The sequence below is a fragment of the Barbus barbus genome, assembly GCF_936440315.1.
Source record: "Barbus barbus genome assembly, chromosome: 2".
Lineage (NCBI taxonomy): Eukaryota > Metazoa > Chordata > Actinopteri > Cypriniformes > Cyprinidae > Barbus > Barbus barbus.
This window is the reverse complement of record NC_136730.1, coordinates 20,900,175-20,910,295: the sequence shown is the minus strand read 5'-3', so window position 1 is coordinate 20,910,295 and position 10,121 is coordinate 20,900,175.

Genomic DNA, 10,121 nt, shown 5'->3' with positions numbered 1-10,121 from the left:
TTCTGTTGAGCTTATGAATGCAATGACCATTCAGAAGTGTTCAGATGAGTCATCGCTAAAATGCCGGTGTTTTCTTCACTCGCTCGCTGACTGAACTCGTCAGAAACCTTGTCAGAAACAACAGAGTGCAAATGCGTGTATGAATGAATCTGTAAGTAATACCAAAGACTATAGAATATCCAAGACGTGTCACTCGTATAGTTTTGAATGGAGAAAAATGCATCGCTTAATGTGACCGCTCAATCGCAGGAAGCCCCGCCTTCTGTATGAAAGAGCCAATCGCTAATCAGTAAAGTCAGCGCGTCACTGCAGCTGCCGTTAGAAGTCCCGGTTGCTATAGAAACAGTCAGCGCTCTGAGATGCGCGCTCAGGACTGCGCATGCGCACTGGCTGATCTAGCCTGAAAAATAAGCTTTTTATAGCGCTATTTGAGCAAAAGAAACAACATTTATGACACAGTTGTTCTCGGATTTCATTGGTGATTTCAAATAGGAAATTTAATCGTAAGCTTAGTGAACAGTTTTGGAGCTGCACTTGGATGGCGTTTCAAAGATGGCCGCCGAGTGACAGGACTGGTCTTAAAGAGATTTTGGTAATACTCTTTTCACTGGAAACAGCTTCACTCATTATAATGTAAGTTTCTGAGAGTGCTTGAACTCTAGACTGGCAGTGAAAATGTTACTTTTACTTTACTTTTAGTCATTTAGCAGACACTTTGATCCAAAGCGACTTACAAATAAGAAAAAGTAACTAAAACTAAAAGTTAACACTCTGTAAATACACACCCATTTAAGAAAATACAGAAATTAAATAAAATTGACAAATGCATACAACAACATTTCAATAGTAAACATATAAAGGAAAAAAAATAAAAAGCGATACTTGTATCCTTTGCCGGTGTCCTAGCCCGGTGGAGTCGAATGTCTTCACACTAAGAGGGCTTCACACGAGGGCTGCCGCGGTATAATAACCTTTTTTATACCTATCTAACAAATCACTGCTAGAATTCAGCTGAACCCACTTTCCTATTAATCACTAAAAATGGCCAAGCAAGTGCACACACTGACAAGATACGCGATACAGTACGAGACCAAACGCGATTTGAAATGTTCTTTGATAATGTAAATGTTTTTTGCTCTCTGTATAATGAAAGTGTTATGATTAGTAGCCTAACTTACAACGCTTTTAATATTCACTTTAAATATAAAGTTAGTCGTACAAAATATGTTATGGCATGACACCCATATCTGTTACTCAAGTAAACAGACAGGTTTTTATGCATAGGCTAGTTAATAGACTACATTATTAGGCTACTTTGACCATCATAATCTAGGTGACAATCAAGATATTTCATGATATATTTAATGCGTTTGGGAGTGTTTTGAATAACAAGCTACCCCCCCCCCCCCCCACCCTCCCCTCAAAAATAATGAGTGCATGACGCCCCTGTGTAAGAGATGCATAAGTGTTAGCATATTATCTGGAATATTCTTAATATTTGGGATCAGATTCTTACAATTAAAAAGTTAAAAAGGAAGACCGAATCAACTGTGGAAAAAATGTGATGCTTTGTACATTTCAAAAATTAGAATTTGATTTAAAAATGACCACAGTTGAAAAACAGTACTCTATTTACAGTTTTTCTACAAGTGTCTTCAAATGGGCAATAACAGTTAACAATTACACTATTAACAGTCAAAAAACATATGCATTAATAATTAAAAATAAATGTAGTCCAGTCTTACAAAACATCTACATAAAACCATTTAGCAATAACATCCAAGTATGATTATAGTTTGTAAATATAACATTGTTCATTGCCAGTTCATCAATATACATTAATTCATGTTAATTTATATAATTTATAACTGAAACATATTAATAAAATGCATATTATAACTAAATAATAGTACTGAATCTGTAGAAATATCCTAATAAATGCAGTAAAAGTAGGCTACTGTTCATTGTTAGTTCATGATTACCAAAGCATTAACTAATGTTAATAAAAAGAACCTTATTGTAAATGCCACCATTCCTTCCTTGAGATGTACTGTCATGAACGGATATTTAAAAAAAAAAAAAGATTCTTGAGGCAATTATCCTGGTACTTAAGTAGGTGCATATGAGTGTTTTAATTTGTGGTGAAGGATGTGAAGAGCATTTCTATACTGAAGAGAGCACGCAGTGCAGCAATTATTTTATTAAGTACATTATCCTGTACAAGCATAGTTCATGATGCTAAATTCTCCAGCAAGTCTATTTTCTTTATCATTAATGTTTAGTGTAATTTTTTAGGTTAAACTCTTTGCTCTATATAGCTTTCCCAGTATTGTTTATGGATAAATACTTGAAGCGTTCTGACACAAAAAGTGTGAAAAAAAATATATGGTATTTTTCAATTTATTTGAATGTAATGACTTTTTATTACATTGTTACATTTGGCTTTAAGAGGTCAAATTGCATGATGTCTCTAATGTATCCCTTTTTATTTTCTCTTTCGTTTCATTCATATCATCATTCTCAGCTCCATAATAGTCTCAGGTGCTTTCTTTACATCACTTGTTCCATTTTTCCTCTTTTTCTTTCTTTTGAGTGCTCCCTCATAAATAATTTGTGTGCCTAAGGTGCTCACTCCTCAATAAACCAGATAGCTTTAATGTATTCCTTCTGCTCACCGTTGGACAGAGAAGAACAAAACTGCCAAAATTAAAGTCAGCAGGACATGTGCTATACTTTGCTTCTGCCCAGAGATGTTCACAAGTCTTTAACTTGGAGTCTAAGTCAAGTCTCGAGTCTTGGTCACGAGTCCGAGTCGAGTCTCAAGTCATCCCATTCCCATTCAGAATCCTCATGTATTGACATCTTCCTATTTATGAAGCTATCTTATAGGATATAGACAAATATATGATCTATGATTTGCTTTGTAAAAAAAAAAAGAGGTATTAAGATGTAAGGTTAATGTACATCCAGCCTGTTACTTATGTTTTAATCCATTACCATGTTCAAAACAGTTTTTCTGTAATCAAAATCTATAATAAGAGTCTGATCTACCACGACACCACATAAGGAAATATTTGACACAGACATTACAAAACCATACAAATTAAGTATTTCTTTATGATATAAGTCAGGGGGTATTCAATTAAAGTTCCAAGAGGCGCAGCCTCTATATTTTCTTCCAAGCAAAGGTCCGGAGAAAATAAATAAATAATTTTTACATGTATTGTATTTTTAACATTTAGATACATGCGAGGCCATGTGACAAAAAAAAAAGGGTTTTCTCCTGAAATCTATACTATTTTAATATTTTATATAGCCAACTAACAACTATGTCACTCGAGTGCCCATCTCTGCTTCTCCCTATGGAGTGAACAAGTGGATGCATTTTTGAGTGTGTGGGGTTTTGAAAAACTTTCAACCAACATCACACTGTCTGTCATAATACTTATTTTGTACCTGTTTCTTTGTTTACCCTTACCAAAAAGTAGTATACTTCAAGTTTAAGTATACTTATGTAAAGATCAAGTATATTTTTAAGTATACTTATATAAAGATCAAGTATATTTTTAAGTATACTTTATGTAGTAAGTATACAAATATCAGTGTACTAGTTGTGTACTCGTAAGTGTACTATTTCAATACTCCTTGGAACTAAATTGGCCCACTTTCTAGTATACAAAATATACTTTTAAGTATACTTTAAGTATACCATTAATAAACTTTGAGTACACAACTAGTTTACATTAAAGTTTTTAGCTTGTACTGCAACTATACTAAAAGTGAACTTATAGGTATGCTGATAGTTTACTAATTAAATACTTGTAGTAGCATTTTAGTACACTTTGAAGTCTCAGTAAACGACTAGTTTAGTAGTTTTATACTGCAAGTATACTCGTAAGTTTTCTTTAAGTGAACTTTACATCATACTTTAAGTATACTACTATGTCCCTATTTAGGTATTAATTTGTATATATTTTGTTATATGAATATCTGAACATACAAAACATCAAAACAAAGAACAGGGTATCTGCTTGTAAACAAAAGCATTTTAAAACATGCATTCTTTAAAAAAAAAAAAAAAACTTGAATGTGGGTAAGTTTCATAAATAAAGAAATAAACAACATTTTGAACAAAAAGCTGAAAAAAAGACTATGAATTGGATTCAGAATGATAATCAGTCGATCAACACCCCAGAGCTTGACAGTCATTATTACCTCTTCATTGGTCGACATTTTATCCCATAAGTTTGATGCTGTTTTATGTCCGATGATTGTGTGTTAGGTCACATGTGGAAGCATCTGTTGTTTCAGTTTCATCTTCACTTGTATTTTTTGGAAATTCTGTACAGCAGATGTGTACTAGCGCCCCTACCATATAACATGAGCACAAGTAGCTCAAATATATTTAGACTTTTTCTTATAAGCATAAGTCAAGTATACTTAAATGTCATTTTAACTATATTTCTGAGAAGTACGTAAAGCCCATTTCTGAGAAATACATAAAAAGTAGACTAAAAGTGTACTTTAATATTTTATAGTTTAAAAGAAGTATACTAATAGCACACTTGAATAAACTTCTTTTTCGTAAGGGTAGTTGTCAGATTCTGAAAGAACTGCATCTAGAGCACAGTTTTATTTTATTTATTTTATTTTGTAATGTTTTATCTTAAATAAACAAACCTGATGTTATCGGTCTCACTTCTGATTTCTGGAAGAAGAAAAAAAGAACACAGGAACTGAACACACTACATTCCTACAGCCTTCAATTTCCATTCCATTCACTATACTTTCTTACTCACATATTCCTGAAGTGAATGGAGAACACACTGCAGTTTGCTTTAAGATTTCTAAAGTAATCTATAAATGTGCACTAATTTATCATGCAGTTTCGGAATGCTTCTGAAGATAAATTAAAAATATTTGACAAAATTGCAACACGGCTATTCTTTATTTGCCTAAACATATTTCTTGCAATAACCCCTTTCATTCAAGCCACAACAGAATTAAAATGTCCTGATTATGATGAAAAACACTATAGGCCACAAAAATCCAACATTAAAAATATGATGTTTTCATATGCATTTAGAAGAGTGTCATTAGGGTCTAGTGTCTGTGCATAATGACCCTTATATGCATAAAGACCCTTATATGTGTCTGTGTTTTTTTTTGGGGGGGGGGGGGGGGGGGGGGTTCTTTATGTCTAAATGGTGTACAGTGGAACACAATACCATTGGTTGTGTGGTTGCATAAACTCAGCAATGTGCCACTTCATCAACATCAATTTTCTGCTGACAGCTCTTAACCTTATTCTAAGTATTAGAACACTGGTCAATATTGTGGTCTGTTCAAAAGACAAACAGGAATTATGATGGAGATGAATTTGGTTTCTGATTCCGATCACAGTACACTAACAAACCTGAACAATAGTTTTTAAATTCTATGTGCCAGAGAGTTAAGATAAACCCATTTGGGATTAGAGAAGAGGCTTTTTAAAACCTACACACCAATAAATAAAAAGATTAAGTGTGTGACAGAAGGAGTCAGGGAGAATGTAGAAGTCCAGGGAAAACATTTGGAAACCTTGATTAAAGGGTTGGCAAATCATTCATCACCTCCCCACAGAGTTTCTAACCAAGCACTTTGAATAAAAAACAAACAAACAAACAAAAAAGCCTTTAAAATGACAGTAAACTAAAAAAAGCAAGGAACTTCTACCAGCTAATTTCCTACTCCTTAACATACTCAGCCTCCTCTCCTATCGATTGCACCTAACCCATGGCCATATCATTGTCCTGTCCTTGACTTTCTTCAGTGTTTATTTACATAGGACTTCTCATTGGTGTGAAAATGCTCAGTGATTGCTTCCCAACCTTGATTTTAGGTCAACCTTGAAGATAAATTGATTCAAGAATGAAATGTCTGAATCACTGTCTTTATAAATGCATACTTAAAGGTGGCTTTTATTATTTTATTATAGCCTATCACAGAATGTTATATTTCACAGCACTGTGGATATTTTTCAAAATTTCTGTCTGTGCTGGGAGAAAACAAAAATATCAGATAACCAGATCAGTCAGGTGAGACAAATATTACTAAAAATTAAATGCCTTAAGTAATTGACTACGGCTCAATGTTACATGCAATAACATGCTTAGCAATCAACTGTTCAAATCATTATGCTGCAACATCTCCCAATTTTCTTTTATAACTGCCAGGAATAATAAGTAAAAATGCCTAACCGATACTGTACATTAGTATGTTTCTTTCTGCATGATCCATCCCATGTTATCACACATGAAACAGATTTACAGTCTCACATTTCCACACTGCCCACCGATACCTCTCAATCCCAATGTATTCCTTACTCATATGAATGAGAACCATAGTTTGTTCATGCACTGATCAATTTTGAGATTTTGGGCTATTTTACTTTCATATAGCAAAATAGACTAACTATCTTCTTTCAGATAATGAAAATAAAACATTTAAAATGCACATTTAAGTGTTTATTTCATTACATTTGATCTATTTGCGTTTGTTGCTTTCAATTACAATACATCTTTAAAGATAAAAAAAAAAATTCTCCTGCAGTCAGTAATCTCCACTTCAATAGCACTTTCATACACCAAACTAAGTTTTATTCTTATCAAAATTGTACAGACAAGTTATTTTCATATATCAATTCTTGGCTGTTCACAGTATTTTCTGATTTAATGGAGAGACAAAATACAAACATACAGTATATTAAATCCCTTCTGTAAGAAAAAAAAAAAAAAACTTTAATGTGTCAACATAATGAAACAAGAATTTGGATTTCTTCCGATTTCTGTTCTTAAAATATATTCAAATTAGTGCATATTTAATGAGTGTCTCATTTGCATATTTAACCAACTTCAAACAATGTAATACAAAACAATTGTCTTAATATACTCTACAGAAGAGAAGTTTGTTGATATCTTTTTTTTTTCTTTTTCCCTATTCACCTGTGGTGTCAAGTCCTATTCTTCGACCTCCTGCTACTCACCTCTGGGAGGCACAGTGCATATGGGTCTCTGTTACACCTGGACTACCTTGGCACAAACACCAGAATGCTGTTTGTGAACTTTAGCTCTGACAGAAGTAAATATAACACTATCTTTGTGCCAATGGATCACAAACACCTGTTCTACAACCTGTCAAACTCCACAACTGTGAGCACTGGAGTGCCTCTGGGCTGCTCTTGGAAATGAACCCATCTCTTTTTGGAAATAGGTGTAACAACTGCAGGTATAATTGAGTCGCTCAAGTTCCTTGGGACCACCATAACCAATCATAATACCACAGCACACAGCACATTACCACAATGGAAAAAGAAGGCCACAAGTGTGCAAACTTGTAAACCATGATCCTGGTCTAGTTCTGGGGGGAAAAAACTAAACAAAAAACATCACAGTTGGATTTGGCACTTCCCCGTGCTTCTTTTATGGGCAATCAGCCACACGTTGTCTGGTGAGAAGAAAATGGTGCCAGAACAAGGTTGCAAGAAATTAAACAACCACTGTTTCCAAAAAAAAAAAAAAAAAACCCACTGGGATGAATTTCAGAGCTTTTAAAACCAACTTCAGCATCACATAAGCTTAATTCTATCCTAGAGCTGTCAACCTGATAAACAAGGACTGGAAATGAGAACAATCATAAACAAGTTGAATATTAATTTCTTAACTCAACAATTCTCTTGCACAGATATTATGATTCTAAATCATACTTCAACTGAACAACAGGCTACTGATTTCTGTAGGGTATATTTAGTGTTGTCAAAGGATTTTCATTCAAAAGACACTGCACAGTATATCCGCTTTGAAAAGAATATTTAATGTAAAATCCCCAAATTGAGGATTTTAACCACTTAGTGCTTAAAGGACATGCTAAACTACTAACACTCAAACTGCTCGATTTTAAACTTGAATGATAAATGAAGCATTGTGTGGTTACTGAAAGAGATTTGTTAGCCTCAAGTGTTCAGCTTGCACAGTTGGTCAGTGATGTTTAACAACCATTATATGACTATAAAAAGAATATAATATATAAACATAGCTGAGTGATATTTCATTGGGTGTTTACATTGAAAAATGTAAAACAGTGTCGTTCATTAGTAAGCACACAAGACACTGATTGTACAAAGCAATTTCAAGGTTAGTGTTTCCATTGCTATTATCTCAGAAAGAGATAACTTACTATTTCATTTACCACATTTCACTCAGGTGTTGCATATGCCAGAAGAGAACATAATTTATTTATGCATTTTATTCTTACTCTTCAGTTTTGCTCTGACTTAATTCATATAACAAAAAGAAAAAGAAAAAAAACAGTATGCATTCTGTTATGCAAACCAGAAATGTTGGTTTATTTTAATAAATACAGTCAAAACTATGGACTTGTAAAGCTGCCAAAACCTTTCCTTAAGAATGCACTAGATATCTGCTTTGATATGTCTGCATTTCTTAGGGTCTGATTAGGTCAAATTTGTTGTGTTGTGCTGGTGCTGGGAGGTTTGGGGGCTTCATCACCTGTGCACAGATTACAGCTCTTTCACATTCTCTCAACAGCTTCATATGGTGTCAATTAATGCATTATGCTCATGCATTCATGTATGCTGGGTTTTTGTTGGAAGTTTTTCTTTTACTTTATATATAGTGCTTTTGTAAGTTTTGGAGTTGACACTCAAAATCATCCACTTTTATTAAACAGAAAAGAGTAGGTTTACAGTTAAAAGTGTGAAAGATGCAGAAATGAGTACTTACTATATTATGTCAGAGCACCAGCATTCATTGAGGATATATATTTTTTTCCACTTTGAATGATCCTCCTACATTTTTTTTTTGAAGCAAGTTTCTATTATATTGAAATTATGTAAGTTAATATTCATTGCTTTGCTTAAAAAATATGAGGAGACATCTATTCATGGATTCATCTATTCATGTGTCTTTAGACAAGAGTCTGTTATCTTCAACTAATATTTGAGATTTTGCTTTAAGTGAAAGGTTTTCTGCATTCAGTCTTTTGACATCAGGTCTTAAATTGATGTCAGGAGTATTCATTTTTGCTATTTTGTTTGTTTTTTATCAAGAATAATTTCTACAAATAAATATGTAAATTTGTACATATGTGAATGGGATGATGTTTTCTCATGAGCATTTAGCAGGTGTGTCAGTTGCTGAGGAACGGCTTTAGAGGATTACATTTTCTAGAACATTTGCCTTGTGTAACAAATATTTTTCTTTCTCACATAGACTTTTGGCTCAATACTAAACCTGTTGCTGTTCAGAATATGTCAGCATTCTTCACTCTATTCTAACTTTCCGCAAGCCAGTTTATAATTAGGATTTCATACCATCCTACAGGAAACTAAAAAGCTCATGATACAGGGAAACTAAAAATAAACTCTCTTTTTTTTAATGGGACTTAAATATAACATTATAAAGTATTTGAGCAGTTATGACAATGTTCTTTCCAAGCTTGGAAAGGCTGAGGACAGTGGTAATTGGAAAATTGCTTTCCTTACCCAAGGCCCCCTGACAGTCTGTCTAAGATTGAAAATGTCACTCTATTTGAACCAGCTTGATGATACTTACAGAATTAAAGCTGATCGACTCAATGAAAGAGATGAATGGCAATCATTCTCCTTAGCTTATGGTGAATTCCAGAAAGAATGGTATACCTCTAAGTTTGATGTTACTTTTTGTGGTTATTTTTTAATCTTATCAGTTGCTGTGAGGAAGCTAGATTCATTAGCTGACTTGAACACCACTGGATGCTGCAGAAATGAAATGCACTGATGAGCTCATCATCACTGTGGAAGTAATGGAATCCATTAAATGTCTCAAAATTATATGTCTCCAGGTCGTGATGGAATTACAGGTGAAGTCATTCTCAGCTCTGTAACTTTTGGAGAACAAAATAGAAATTATTACAAGAACCACTCTCTCTCCATATTACTATAAGAAGCCTATGAAATATTATGTGTCATCAAGCAGACTTAACCAGAGTAAAAGAAGCAAAGTTTCACAAAAGTAAAATATTTCATTGTGTTTGGAGCAAATATCTGCACTCCTTGAATGCCGAATTTGGGGGCTGTAGCTAAC